The sequence below is a fragment of the Macaca mulatta genome, chromosome 7 (genome assembly GCF_049350105.2).
Source record: "Macaca mulatta isolate MMU2019108-1 chromosome 7, T2T-MMU8v2.0, whole genome shotgun sequence".
Lineage (NCBI taxonomy): Eukaryota > Metazoa > Chordata > Mammalia > Primates > Cercopithecidae > Macaca > Macaca mulatta.
The window spans coordinates 74,969,511-74,983,657 of NC_133412.1; the positions used below are offsets into that span (position 1 = coordinate 74,969,511).

General features: G+C 37.3%; 1 pseudogene across 1 annotated transcript in view; it reads left to right on the forward strand.

The window, feature by feature from the left end:
* The window catches only part of LOC114679482 (ubiquitin-conjugating enzyme E2 Q2-like), a 42,375-nt pseudogene that overhangs the window by 19,355 nt on the left and 8,873 nt on the right, over window positions 1–14,147 (forward strand). The window contains exons 4-7 of the transcript XR_013395923.1: window positions 3,280–3,336; window positions 3,575–3,583; window positions 7,242–7,370; window positions 9,750–9,834. The product of XR_013395923.1 is annotated as a ubiquitin-conjugating enzyme E2 Q2-like (transcript). The remainder of the gene's footprint in view (window positions 1–3,279; window positions 3,337–3,574; window positions 3,584–7,241; window positions 7,371–9,749; window positions 9,835–14,147) is intronic.

Here is a 14,147-nt window from a genome sequence, read left to right on the forward strand (position 1 = left end):
ACAATACAGTGTAGTGTTGCCTATTGTTTAAACTTTTGAAAATCATGCTATATGTATTTTTTCATACCTTTGTTGTGCTCAATATTGTGTGTGAAATTTGTTCCTATTGTGCGTAGCTATCGTTCTTTTGCTTTGCTGTATTTACTCCATTGTTTGAATACACCATACCATTTATCCCCTTGGCTAGATACAGACATGTGGGTTGTTTCCAGTGTTATTAGGAACAGCGAATGCTGCTGTGATCATTGTTGTCTATATTTCATGGTACCCCTGTGCCAGCATTTTTCTGGGGCACATACATAGGAGTTGGATGATTGAGGCATGAGGATCAATTTCTTCTTTTACCCAAGAGTTATCTAGAAAAAAAAATTTAAAAGGCATTTTCAGGTGGCTTTTGAGTTATTTTTAGTGCATCAGTATGGTCAGAGAATATGGCAAGTGACCTTTCAGCTATATAGCAATCATTTACACTTCACTATTGGTGTTACTGTTGTCTTTGCTTATTGCTACTTCTTGTATTATGTCTCCTGCTCCCTGCCCCTCAAGTATATCCCTGAATAATATCCTGGGTTTTTTTCCCCCTAGAAAGGGTTTGTGGGGATGTGTATGGAGTGTGTTCCATGAACTTACTGTCTGCTATCATTTGTTCAACAAATATCTGACTCTGTATAAAGTACTCCATCCATATCAGTGTGGAGAATCTGGAGGCAAACATACACAGATAGGCTTCCTGTCTTGAGGGAGTTAGATATAGAATTCTGAGGTCATGATTGAGTTTCTTTCCAGGTCTTTACACTTTTATGTTCTGATATTTATTGTTATAGATGAAAACTCTGATGCCTATCTGATTCTTAGTTCTTTCTGATAGTTAGTATGATTTTCTGTGTAACTGTAAAGTGTGTGGGTTTTCCTTTTTTTTTTTTTTTTTGAGATGGAGTCTCATTCTGTCACCCAGGCTGGAGTGCAGTGGTGCGATCTTGGCTCACAGCAACCTCTACCTCTCACGTTCAAGTGATACTCCTGCTTCAGCCTCCTGAGTAGCTGGGGCTACAGGCATGTGCCACCATGCCTGGCTAATTTTTTGTACTTTTAGTAGAGACAGAGTTTTACCACATTAACCAGGATGGTCTCGATCTCCTGACCTCATGATCCACCCACCTCAACCTCTCAAAGTGCTGGGATTACAGACATGAGTCACCTTAAATGCTTTGCTGAGTCAAGTCCATTGTGCTCTGGCCCTTCTACAAGTGTTTTTTTTTTTTTTCATTTTTTGATTTGGGGGTTTTATTTTTACCTCCTAGAATTGTCTTTTACATAGTAATCTGTTTTGTATTTTGTGGATACAGTATCTTCTCAATTACTGCTAAAGATTCCAATTAGATTTTAAAATTCTGTTTATTTCCTTCATTAGCAGTGCTTCAGGTCATTTGTGCTTCTTTGACTTGGCACTTTCCTTGCAGGTTGATAATTTTCTTCAACTCTCTGATGATACATGGTTATCTGTTAATTTATACATGAGGTATACCTTTGATCAGTATGAGTAGTTATGAGTGTCTTCAGAATTGTCACTCTTTTCTGCTGTTACCTCCCCCTCCTGGTTTGCAGACCTGTGCTCTTCCTGTGGCATGAGGATGGGGAGGTGCTGGCCGGTGAGCTTTCCAGATTTTGAGCAAAAATGAAGAGGCAGAGTCTGTTATAAGATTTTGCTGCTGCATTGAGTTATATTAAAAAACATTCTGTCTTTTCTCTCTGGTTTTGACAGTCATAGTAAGAGACCTTCAAGATAGGCTTCCTATTAGCGGAGTGATCCTTACCAACTATAGTTGGGACAAGTATGATGAAGAATGTTTGATTCTTCAAACAAAAGTAGTCCCTCCATTATTTGGATTGGGTTTATGGCTTTCTCGAGCCCAGCAGTCTGATTCCATCTGCTTTGTATCTTCCAGCATGTCCTTACAGTTTTGGTTCACTAAGGGTATTCTTTTTGTATTCTTGTTTTGCTGCTGCTGCAGCGAACTTACTCTCTTTTATAAAATTCTGTCATTTCAGCGGGGTTTTAGAAAGAGGACCAGGTCACATCTCGAAATGAAATAAATCTTAGGATTTCACAGCCCTAACTCACTTTTTGTTTTGATTAAATTACTTCCCCTTTTTGAGGGGGTGGGGGCTCAGCTTTCTCATGTGTAGAATGAAGGCTAGTAACTGGGCTAGTGGTGACAGACCCAGATGCATGTGAGAATCACCTCAGAGAGTTTTGCAAAACAGATTCTTTGGATAGGCTTTGAAATTAGCATTTCAAAAATGCTCTTTCAACCATTGATGCAACCAAACTCTTTGGGATTTTGAGGCTAGGTATATATTCTTTAGATACCCAGAATAATTGAATTTGTAATATAATAATTTAGGGAAGTGAAAAAGGGATGGATTACATTTTGGAAGCTGCTGCTTAGATACTGCTGACAGTTTTGTTGGTCTTGATTTCTGGATCCTAGTTTCTTGATCTTTTACATATTCTGGGTTCTAACCTGAACTGGCCTTTATGGTTGAAGATGCATTTATATACTGTGTCCTGACCAGGAAGCTTGTCTTTTGAACTTTGCCCTAACTGGCTATGAAGGCCCTTCCTAAAAATTCATTACATTCATTTCTGAACTTGATAATTGTAATTTGTGTTAATTGGTAAATTGTGTCTTGTAGAGAGATATTTGATAGTAAATTACATGTTTTTTAAAAGAAAATTTCCTTTATAGTGAGGTGGTAATCATTTCATAATTCTTAGTTTTGGGAAGTGTCTATTATAAGTAACACGTCTGACCTCTTAAAATGTAAGGAAATTGAATTTATGTAATGATTCAGGCTTTTCAAAGTTAAAAAGGTAGCTGTTTTGAGGAATTGATAGTTTGGGACATTTGTTTTAAACAAAATAAGCCTTTGATCTTATGCACATAGCCATACAAGTAAAATGTTTTCTTATTTTAAATTAGATTATGTTTTAAAATTTTTTTCAGTTTTGCTTTATGTTTGATTGATTGCTTTCCTTTATTCCTAAGACATCCATTAAGTTGAATTGTTCAAAATTGTTTCATTTTTAAAAGCTGAGAACTGTTGTTTGTCAAATCAAAGTTGGATTTTAAAATGCACATTTTAATTTTAATAAGCTCTCTGGTAGTGGAACTGCAGTGACAGATGGTTGGGAGTTTGTTCCTAAAGCTATTACACCAGTCTTCTAATGTGCATACTTGTTCTGTGTAACCCTGGCAGATTTTTTCTCTATTTCAGAATGGGACAACAGAAGAAGTGACTTCAAAAGAAGAGGAAGAAGAAGAGATGGTTGAAGTAGGCATTTTATGTAAGAATAACATTTTGGCCAGGTGAGGTGGCTCATGCCCGTAACCCCAGCATTATGGGAGGCCAAGGTGGTTGGATCACCTGAGGTCAGGAGTTTGAGACCAGCCTGGCCAACATGGCGAAACTCTGCCTCTACTAAAAGTACAAAAAATAGCTGGGCATGGTGGTAGGCACCTGTAATTTCAGCTACTCAGGAGGCTGAGGCAGGAGAATTGCTTGAACCCAGGAGGTGGAGGTTACAGTTAGCCAAGATCATGCCACTGCACTCCTGTCTGGGCGACAAGAGTGAGACCCTGTCTCAAAAAAAAAAAAAAAATCATAAATATCTTCAGTTTTGAACATTTGAGTCATTCTCTAATCTTCTTTATAAATAAATATTAATGTAGAATAATTGAAAGCACATCGTATTTGGAATGGAATGTAACATAAATTTTAGCTTTACCTCTAACTCATGATATGCCTTTGAGCAAATTGTTTTATCTGAATTCTTGGATTTGATTTTCTGGTAAACAAAAGCTCTTAACTTTTAGCACTAAAATTATATTTAATACTAATCAGTACTTAACCTGTATTTGGTTATTTTTTGGATGAGAAACTACTGAGTTTAAAAAATTTTATGTTTGCATAAAAGGAGAATTTGAGAATATTTAAGGGACCACTTGCCAGAAGTAGTGAAACTGTCTCTTGTTGAAAAATCATTCAAAGAAATTTGTCTTAATCTGTTTTATAGTGTTGTAGCAGAATAACAGAGAGTGAGTAATTTATAAAGAACAGTCATTTATTTTATGACAGTTCTGGAGTCTGGGAAATCCAAGATGAAAATATCAACATTTGGTGTCTCAGGGCCTTTTCATTGCATCCTCACATGGTAGCAGGAAGAAGGGCAGGAGAGCAATCTAGTCCAACGTGTGAGGCCTCATTCATAAGGGCCTTAATCCCATGAAGGAGGAAGGAGCCCTCTTGGCCTAATCATTCTTAAAAGACCTACCTCTTAATATCATCACATTGGCAACACTTGAATTTTGGAGGGAATACGTTCATACAGTAGCAAATTTAGTAGAGCAAATTCCAAAGACATTGAGCCTAGGCCAGTTGTCAGTCATGGGTATAATTTTAGATGTTTTTAGGCTCTGAAGCTTTTCATTTAAACTTAAACTTTGGAACAAAGATCTTCTATGTCTCTGCATTGACCAAATAGAATGTATGTGAATTCCATGGTCTTGATTGTTTTAAAAGATTTTTTTCTGTTTGGGATCTTATAATTAATTTAGGCTTTCATTTTCTTGGTTTGGAAATTTTTAATGTAAAATATACATTAGAGGGATTCAGAACTAAAAAAGTAGTGTTGTAGCCTTGTTTTTGTTTGTTTTTTGAGACAGGGTTTACTGTCACCCAGGCTGGAGTGCAGTAGCATGGTCACGGTTCACTGTAACCTTGAACTCCTGGGTTCAAGCAATCCTCCTGAGTAACTGGGACTACAGGCCTGTGCCCCATGTCCAGCTAATTTTTTTTATTTTTATTTTTTGTAGCATTTGAGTCTCGCTCTGTTGCCCAGGCTGGTCTTGAACTCCTGGCCTCAGGTGATCCACCACCTCAACTTCCCAAAGTGCTGGGATTACAGGTGTGTGCCACTGTGCCTGGCTGTAGGCTTGTTTTATGAGTCTGGGAGTAAAATACTTCTTAAAATTGTCCAATTAGAATGAGAGTCTGTTTCAATGTTTTTATGCAGTTTAGCTTAGGTGGAATAAGCTGCATGTAAACATTAAACCTTTTCCATGGGTCAGGCAGCCATTGTACTAAAGTTCATGAACCCTTTCATTTTCCCTTCACAAGATGAAAAACAAGGGACTGCAACTTTGAGGGAAATCTAGAAAGGCAGGAGACTGGACTTTGGAGGTGTCAGATTAGGACAGGTGAAAAGCAGATATTCTAGGCTCCTAAAATAACATGGGAACAAGCCCAGAATGACTTTGGACATGGTGTGTTTTGGTGCATTGGATGCTTTTGTTTTGAGAAGGAAGTTTGATGTGTTGAAGTCATGGAATGCAAGATTTTCCAGAAAAGGCAGATGGATAGAATCTTGAATTTGAGATAGGCATGTTTCTATTTGGTGTGTTTGTTGATAAGAAGGCCTTAAGCGGGGAATCGTGTGCTGAGAATATTGTTTTAGAAAGATACGTTGTTGGGATGTGCTGATTAATACTGAGGTAGAGAAGTTTTGTGGATGGGAACATGACCGAAGTTGGAGGTACAGGAGGAAATATAGGCCAAAGGCATTTGTGAGCATTGTGGGGAAAAACAAGTGTAGGATGGAAGATCAGGGCTGAAAGGTGTATACAGGGAGAAGGGAGCTCCATGAAGTACAGAGTCATGGGCAGAGGTTGAGTGAAGGTAGTCAGTAATCTGATCTAGAAATCGGTTAGTTAGCCGGCTTGGAAAAAAAAATCGAGATAAATATAAACTACTCCTTTAGAGATTTTGGCAGTTGAAGTGGAAAAATAAGGTAGTTGAAAAAAGTTAGGATTTAAACAATTCTGCATATATTTGTATATGTGTAAGAACAGATAGTATGGGAAGGGAGGGAGCAGAATAATGTGAATTAAGATGTTGTTCTGTGGGGTGTTATTCAAATTCCTTTAAAATTATTATTAGTTTTTGAGATAGGGTTGCTGTCACCCAGGCTGGAGTGCAGTTGGCATGATCATAACTTACTGCAGCCTCAAACTCCTGGGCCCAGATGATCCTTCTTTTTCAGCCTCCTGAGCACCTGAGATCAAATTCTTTTTCTAATTTATTTTTAAGTTATTAACATCAATAGATGCTTACTACATAAAACCATAAACTTGGAAATTAGGGGAAAGCACCAAATGTCTCCAGAGATAACAACTAAAATTAATTGAAATTAACCTTTCAATATAAGTTCTTCTGGTCTTTTTCTGTGCTTATTTCAGCATAATTGAAATTCTTTCTATTCCTATGTGTATTCCATTTTTCATTTCAAAGTTTTTCGAAACAGGAGAAATTATGCTGTGTTGGTATTTCAGTGGCCTTTTAATAGTTAAAGGAATTGAGTTAACTGTTTTACTATTATTGCACATGCAGATTTTGTTTGTTTTTGTGGTTGCAAGGTTGAAATAGTTATCCTTATGCCTAAATTTGTGTTTACATCTTAGACTGGTTTCTTGGAATACAACTCTAGAAGTCGAGTTTCTGGAACAAACTATGAACAGTTAAGGTTCTTGACATCTGCTGCTAAACTGTTTCAAAGGTTCCTCTTAAGAGGAGATTTAAAAGATGGCTTGGCCAGGCGTGGTGTCTCACGTTGGTAATTCCAGCACTTTGGGAGGCTGAGGTGGACAGATCACTTGACATCAGAAGTTTGAGACCAGCCTGGCCGACATGGTGAAGCCCTGTCTCTACTAAAAATACAAAGAAATTGGCTGGGCTTGGTGGTGTACATCTGTAATCCCAGCTACTCAGGAGACTGAGACATGAGAATCACCTGAACCTGGGAGGCAGAGGTTGCAGTGAGCAGAGATTGCCCCACTATACTCCCACCTGGGTGACAGAGTGAGCCTCTATCTTAAAAAAAATAAAATAAAATAAATAAAGAAGTCAATAAATAAATGATGGCTTATTTCATAATAGTTGTGACTTTGTAAAGATTTAAATCTGCTTTACCCAGAGTCTAGCTATTAAATAAAATACAGGATATAAAAGGTGAGAGCCTCTTGAATGGAATGTGGGGCTTTTTCTCTCTCCCCATAGGATAGATATATTCTGTTTATTGTCCACCATTGAGTCAAGAATAATTTAACTTTTGCATAAGAAACTGCTGAAGAAAAATAGGTTGAATAAGCTAACATTTTTCTTTTTTTTGCAGGATATAGAAGAACTTAGATCACTATGAGATGAAAGAAGAGCCTATTAGTGGGAAAAAGTTGGAGGATGAAGGAATTGAAAAAGAAAATTGGGCAATATTAGAGAAAATTAGGAAGACTGAAAGGCAAGACCATTTAAATGTGTAAGTGTGTATAAGTATCTGGAGCCTGGACTTTTTGGTCAAGTAATTATAGTTAACACCAGGCAATTCATGAACATGCTGATCTCAGCTGCTCTCCTTCTCCATTCCTGCTTTAGTGGTGGATTCAGTCATTTGTTTACTGGTTTTGAGACAGGATCTTGCTCTGTCGTCTGGGCTAGAATGCGGTGGCACAATCATAGTTCACTGTAGCCTTGGTCTCCCAGGCTCCAGTGGTCCTCCTGCTTCCAGTGGTCCTCCTGCCTCAGCCTCCCAAGTGCCTCAGACTATAGACATGTGGCACCGCACCAGGCTAAACTTTTTGATTTTTAGTAGAGATGAGGTCTCACTATGTTGACCATGCTGGTCTTGAACACCTGAGTTCAACCATTCCTGCTACCTTGGCCTGACTAAGTGCTGGGATTACAGACATGAGCCACCATGCCCAGCCACACTCATATGCTTTGCTGCCCAAAGTTATCTTTCTCGTCTATGAATACCCACTTTTTACCCTGTTCATCTGCTCTTCACATCCTGAACCATCTGCTGATCCCTGTATATGCTCCTTTCCACCTGTCTATGCTGTTTTCTCTGCTGAGAAAACCTTCTGTGGCATCTGTATATTCAAATTCATTCTCTCCTACAAAACACAACTCAAATTATTTCTCCTTCATGAAGCTGACTTTGGTCCATCCTGCTCGGACCGAACCAAAAGTAATGTTTCTCTTTTGACTTAAAATCTCTTTTAGGTGAAGCAGCAGGATGGGAAAGGAACACTGAGTTTGGAGACAGACACACGTATGGTTTCACTTTGCTCAACTCTAAAATATGATAGACAATACGTATCTTTTGGATGATTGCTATGAAAAATAAATTAAAATGATGCATGTATATACATAAAATGCTTAGACAGAGTAGGGAAGCATCAAATGATTGTCTGAACACTTACTGCTTCCTGCCTTGTACTAGAGCTATTTACCAAGTCCACAATATCCAAGGACCAGTTACTTTGTCTTGGGCACAGGTTCTCCAAAACAGGGAATGAATTGTTAGCCAAATAGATGCCAAATGTTGAAATCAGATAGATAACTCTCCCTCCTTCAATCTTATTTATATATTAATTTAATTGGTAATTTTTCATACAGCAAAGAAATTTAGCCAATCCCCCATATCTTGATTATTTAAAAAACTAAGATTGTAGCATTTGAATTAATGTTACTGTGCTTTCTGTGTCTTGTGATCAATTCCAGTTTGAGTTATCTTCAAAACAAGTATAAATTATTGAACACTTTTGTATGACCGATACTATGCTAAATACTTTATACTTTATAGATCTTTTCATTTATTCATCATAGCCACTGTGTGAAATAGGTGCTCTTTATATTTTAGAGATAGGAAAAAGTTCTCATGTTTTATAGATATGAAATGAGTTCATGATTACATAGCTAGGAGTAATATTTTTATAAATTTGATTTTTTTCTCCTTCAAAGTCTAGTGTAGTCTTTAAAACCTTTAGTTTCACATGACCAAAAAGTAGTTCCATTTCTATTTAGTCTTAAGATAAGATATTGATGTGTTTTCATCTTTAAAGAAGTCCCTGCACTGAAAAACTGAAACCAGTTGCATGTAGGCACACATGGTTCTCAGTGTCTTAATATGTGAACTAGACCATCTGTGTAATATTCTTGCTTGTAGTCTTATGAATGAAGCCTATTTTAGTTAATAATGTGTCACCTTGAGTGTCTTCTAGTATTTTCAAAAATTTCTGGGGTTTGGAATAGACTCATACTGAATTCTATGCTATCGTGGAGTCCATGGTGGTCTGAATATGTTGGCTAGACTTTTTTAGGTGATAAGTAAAGGAAATGAACCAGACTTGTGTCTGGTTTTATATTCTCTTGAAACTTCATAATGCTTCATTTAATTGGACTTTTTTTTTTAACTTCTAAAATTGTTGAGTGGTGATCCATTTTTATTGTAATCTTTTTCTTTTTTCTTTTTCTTTTGAGATGGAGTCTCACTCTGTGACCCAGACCAGAGTGCAGTGGCACCATCTCAGCTCACTATGACCTCCACCTCCCATTTTCAAGTGATTATCTTGCCTCAGCTTCCTGAGTAGCTGGGACTACAGGCACATGCAACTATGCCTGGCCAACTTTTGTATTTTTTTAGTAGAGATGAGGTTTCATCCTAACAGCCAAGCTGGTTTCAAACTCTTGGCCTCACTTTATCCACCCTCCTCAGCCTCCCAAAGTGCTGTGATTACAGGTGTGAGCCCCCTGCCTGGCTACTGTAATCTTTTAGAGCAGGTTGAAATACCTTAAATCTTCAAATTAGTTGGTTCAGTAGACCCTGATAAACAGTGGCTTTTGTGTTTCAGGCTGCAGTGTCTGGGTCAGTGCAAGCTTCAGATAGACTTATGGAAGAGCTCAGGGACATATACAGATCACAGAGTTATAAGACAGGTAAGGATCTCTAAATCCCTGCTCTTCTGATTGTTCTTTTGTTCTTTTCTGTTGTCAGATTATAAATGTCATTTCTTAAAACTGGACAGAAATGGAAATGTTTACTAATTTTATTTTCTGAAACTCAAACACAATCAAGTTCCAAAAGATGTAGGGGGTAAGATAGGATGAGTTTGCTTGTTTTTGGATTTAAAGAAATTGTTTTTAGAGGTCCATTGGAATATTTTGTCATCTTCCTGATAGAGTGAACATTTACATGATTTTTATCTTCTGGCAAAAAGCTTGAGCAATATTGCTTGATAAGTAAATAAGTTTAATACACTTCATTATACAGGGAATGATTGCCAAGTTGATTTTTATTTTTTCCCCCAGTTTTGAAAGCAACATAATCAACTCTTATTGTGGAGGTAGTTATGTTATTACTTTAAAAATATGCAGGTGGAGTACACCTGTAGTCCCAGCTACCAGGGGTGGTGGGAGGCTGAGGCAGGAAGATCTTTTGAGCTTGGAGAAGTCAAGGCTGCAATGAGCTGTGATTGCACCATTATATTCCAGCCTGGGTGACAGAGTGAGACACCCTGTCTCATAAAACAAAAAAAAAAAGAGGGAGTGGGGGGTGGGATACATATTGGATATGTATATATAGGACAGTTGTAGAAAAATACTGATTTTTTAGTGATTTAACTTTTGACAGTTCTGTCCATGGCAAATTTTTCTACTTGAACACCTTGGCTAATAATACAAGTTTAAGAAAGCATATTAAACTTTTTTTTGAATTCTTGAGAAAATTATATACATGTGACTATTTTCCTTTAGAATGACTACAAACTCTGAACCCTCTTATTAGATTAGATTTAGGCTATTATGATCTCTTTGGGACATTTATTCTAAAGGAGCTGGAAGCTATAGTGGCCTCTATTTTTCCCAGGGATATAGAGAAGCTTAAGATCTCCTCTTTCTGGAACTTACCCTGGGTGCTCAATTTTAACTTTCTGATTGGTTCATTTTTGAGTTAGTAAAAATAATAATAATAATATTTTTGTTTGAATTGCAAACAAATTTTCTTTGCACAGTGATCTTCAGATCTTAAAAGAAAAACAAGGGATAGGAGACATTTTGCTTATCTTTTAAGATAAGAAAATTGTTGTGAGACTCTATATCCTTCTAATGGGTGTATATTTGTACAAGTGTTTGGAAAACAGTTTGGTAAAGTGGAAGATACTCATACCCTATGGTTCAGGAATGTCGTGGATATATACTCCACAAGAACGAGTACGTAGGTGCCGGGAGACACAGGAATGTTCAGAGCAGCATTGTTTGTAATAGCCACAAACAGAAAATAACCCAAATGTTCATTCCAGTAAAATGGAGAATTGTGGTATTCATAAAATGGCTTACAGCTATGTGGGACAAGATGGGCGAATCTTGAACACTATGTTAAGCAAAAGAGACCAGACCCCCAAAACCTAATTTGTACAATTCCCTCTATATAGAGTTCAAAAATAGGCAAAACTCATGTTGGTTAGGGCATACATTCTTAGTGGAGGCAATATCGCCTGTAGTGGAGTAAAAACTGGTTCCTTAGAGTGAAAGAAAATCTTACCTATTATCATGGTCTGCTGCCCTCCAAAGGGCCATAGAATGTAAATGAAAAGAAAACTGAGAAACACTTATTTATGGATTCATACTTGGGCAGTAAAACTATCAAGAAAAAAGAGGTGATTACACACAGGGTAGGTTAAGGAGTCCATCTAGGTGGGAGGTAGGGAGGTGTGAACTGAAAGATACATCTATGGGCTTCTTGGATCCTGGCTCTAATATCTTTCTGGAGTAGGCTGGTGGTTACATGGGCACATAATTTAGAGTAACTTGTTAAGGTCTACCTTAAGGTATATTTTGTGTACTTTTCTGAATGTTTTATATTTAATAAAGTATTTTTAAGATACCTAAAATAAAGATTACAAAAGAATAACAATGGAATCTAGAAAAAATGTTAATGATCTAATATGGAATCTAGATAAAATGTAATGGTTTAAAATCTATGGCTGTATGAGGTATTTTGATGAAAAAAACAAAGACATAAAAGAATACTTTGTTGTACTTACTGTAAGGATGGTAGTAGTTTTCTAAAAGCTTCTTACTTAGCTTTTCTGTGTGTATATTTTTGCTTGGGGATATATCTTATGATTGAACTTTCTAGAAATGATCCTAATGTCAGTATTTTCTCTGACTTTTGTTATCGTAGAAACTGTTGTGGTTGTCAACTGGATTGTCTTCCTAAAGTATAAATCTAGTATATATTGACTGAAGTTGCTAATGGTTACTTCTTTACGGATTCATATGGGTGAACAAATGAAGCATGCAGGCCTACAACAAAAACCAAAACACCACAAAAAACAGGAAGATACCATTTTTTTAAAAAAACCATTAAATCATATGAACATGTGCCCAATGCCAAACTTAAGAAATAGAACCTTTGGTTGGGCATGGTGGCTCATCCCTGTAATCCCAGCATTTTGTGACACTGAGGCAGGTGGATCACCTGAGGATAAGAGTTTGAGACCAGTCTGGCCAACATGGTGAAACCCTGTCTCTACTAAAAATACAAAAATTAGCTGGGTGTGGTGGCAGGTGCCTGTAGTCCCAGCTACTTGGGAGGCTGAGGTGGGAGAATCACTTGAACCCAGGAGGCAGAGGTTACAGTCAGCCAAGATCATTCCATTGCACTCCAGCCTGGGTGACAAGAGTGAAACTTCATCTCAAAAACAAAATAAAACAGAAATAGAACCTTATCAGTACCTGTAGCACCCTGTGTTCCCCTCCCTTGTCATGTCCTCTTTGGGAGGTATCTTGAAGGGAATATGAAATCTTGGTCAGGAAACTGGAGGATTCATGACTGCAGGTGGTGTTTTCATTATTTTTTCCTGCTCTAGTTAGAACTTTAGGGAGGGGATGATCTGGGGGGTAAATGACTGAAATGCTATTGGATTTGTGTTTGTGGCCCATGGCTGATACCAGAAAGAAGGGCCTTTTCTAGGGTTGGAGTATTTTTTAAAAGGCCTGGGAAGAATGTGATTGCCTTGAGCTAACTGACCTTCTGAAGAGGACCTTAAACTGAATTGCCAAGTTATTAGTAACAGGATTCACAGACTTTGGAGAATAGCAGGTATGACTCAGAAAGATTTACAGGAAAGAGCCAGAACAATATATATTTATGGCCTCTGATGTCCACAGTGACAACTTGAGAGTCATGAATAATAAGCAAAATGGAACTTGAGATAAAGCATAACACAAAGATGGGAGTGAGGGCAGGAGGGAATGCAACCTGGTCAGCAACTTGACAAATCCAACTTGCTGTACTTTTAAGGAAGTCATTTTCTGATGTTACAGGAAACATCAGAATTACTGAATTGAATTCTGAGGTGGTACTTTAAGAAGGATCTACTTAGACAAGGATAGGTTCATTTAGAGAATAATAGCCAGGATTGGGAAGAGATTCTTTTCCATGTCCTAGGATAGCTGATGAAATTGTGGATTTGGAGAGGAAAGGATGGGGGTTCAGGTTCATGATAGCTTGTCTTTAGCTATTTGAAAAAGTATGTATATGGAAGCATTAGTTTTTATTTTTATTTGTTTTTGGTAAAGACAGGGCATAAAACTAGAACTAATAAGTCAAATTACAAAGGGGTGATTTTCAACTCAATATAAGGAAGTGACTTGTAACTATTTAGACCCATCTGGTGATGTAGTCTTTGAAAAATAGAATGTTCTTCATCCTTAAGAATAACTTAGAAGGCTGAGATGTTAAATGGGAAATCAGATAACTTCATGAGATCCTTGTAGAGCCTGAGAGTCTGGTTCAGAGTTAACATATACTAAGGTAACTCAAACTTCATTTTACCAGTCACCCTCAACCTTTATTTTCCCCTCCCTGAAGAACGCTTTTTATTTCTGTAAAATCTTGATTCCTGAGTTCCAGGGTACAGAGTTTGTGGAATAGAGTCCCCAAGGTTTGATGTAGAGGATCCTCTTTCTCCTGTCTGAAAATATCCTTTAGTATTTCCTTTAGTGTGAGTCTGCAGATGGAGAAAATCCTTACTTTTTATTTCATTATTGAAGAATATATTCATTGAGTTTAAGTTTCTAGATTGGCAGTTTCCTTCTTTCAGCACCTTGAAGATATCATTCTTTTATGCTAGCTCCCATTGTTTGTCTTTAACTGTTTATGGTGGTTAAATCTTGTGAAGTCTTTGATCGGTTTTGGCAAATTCTCCACAACCATATCTTCAGCTCTTGCTTCTGTCTCATTCTTT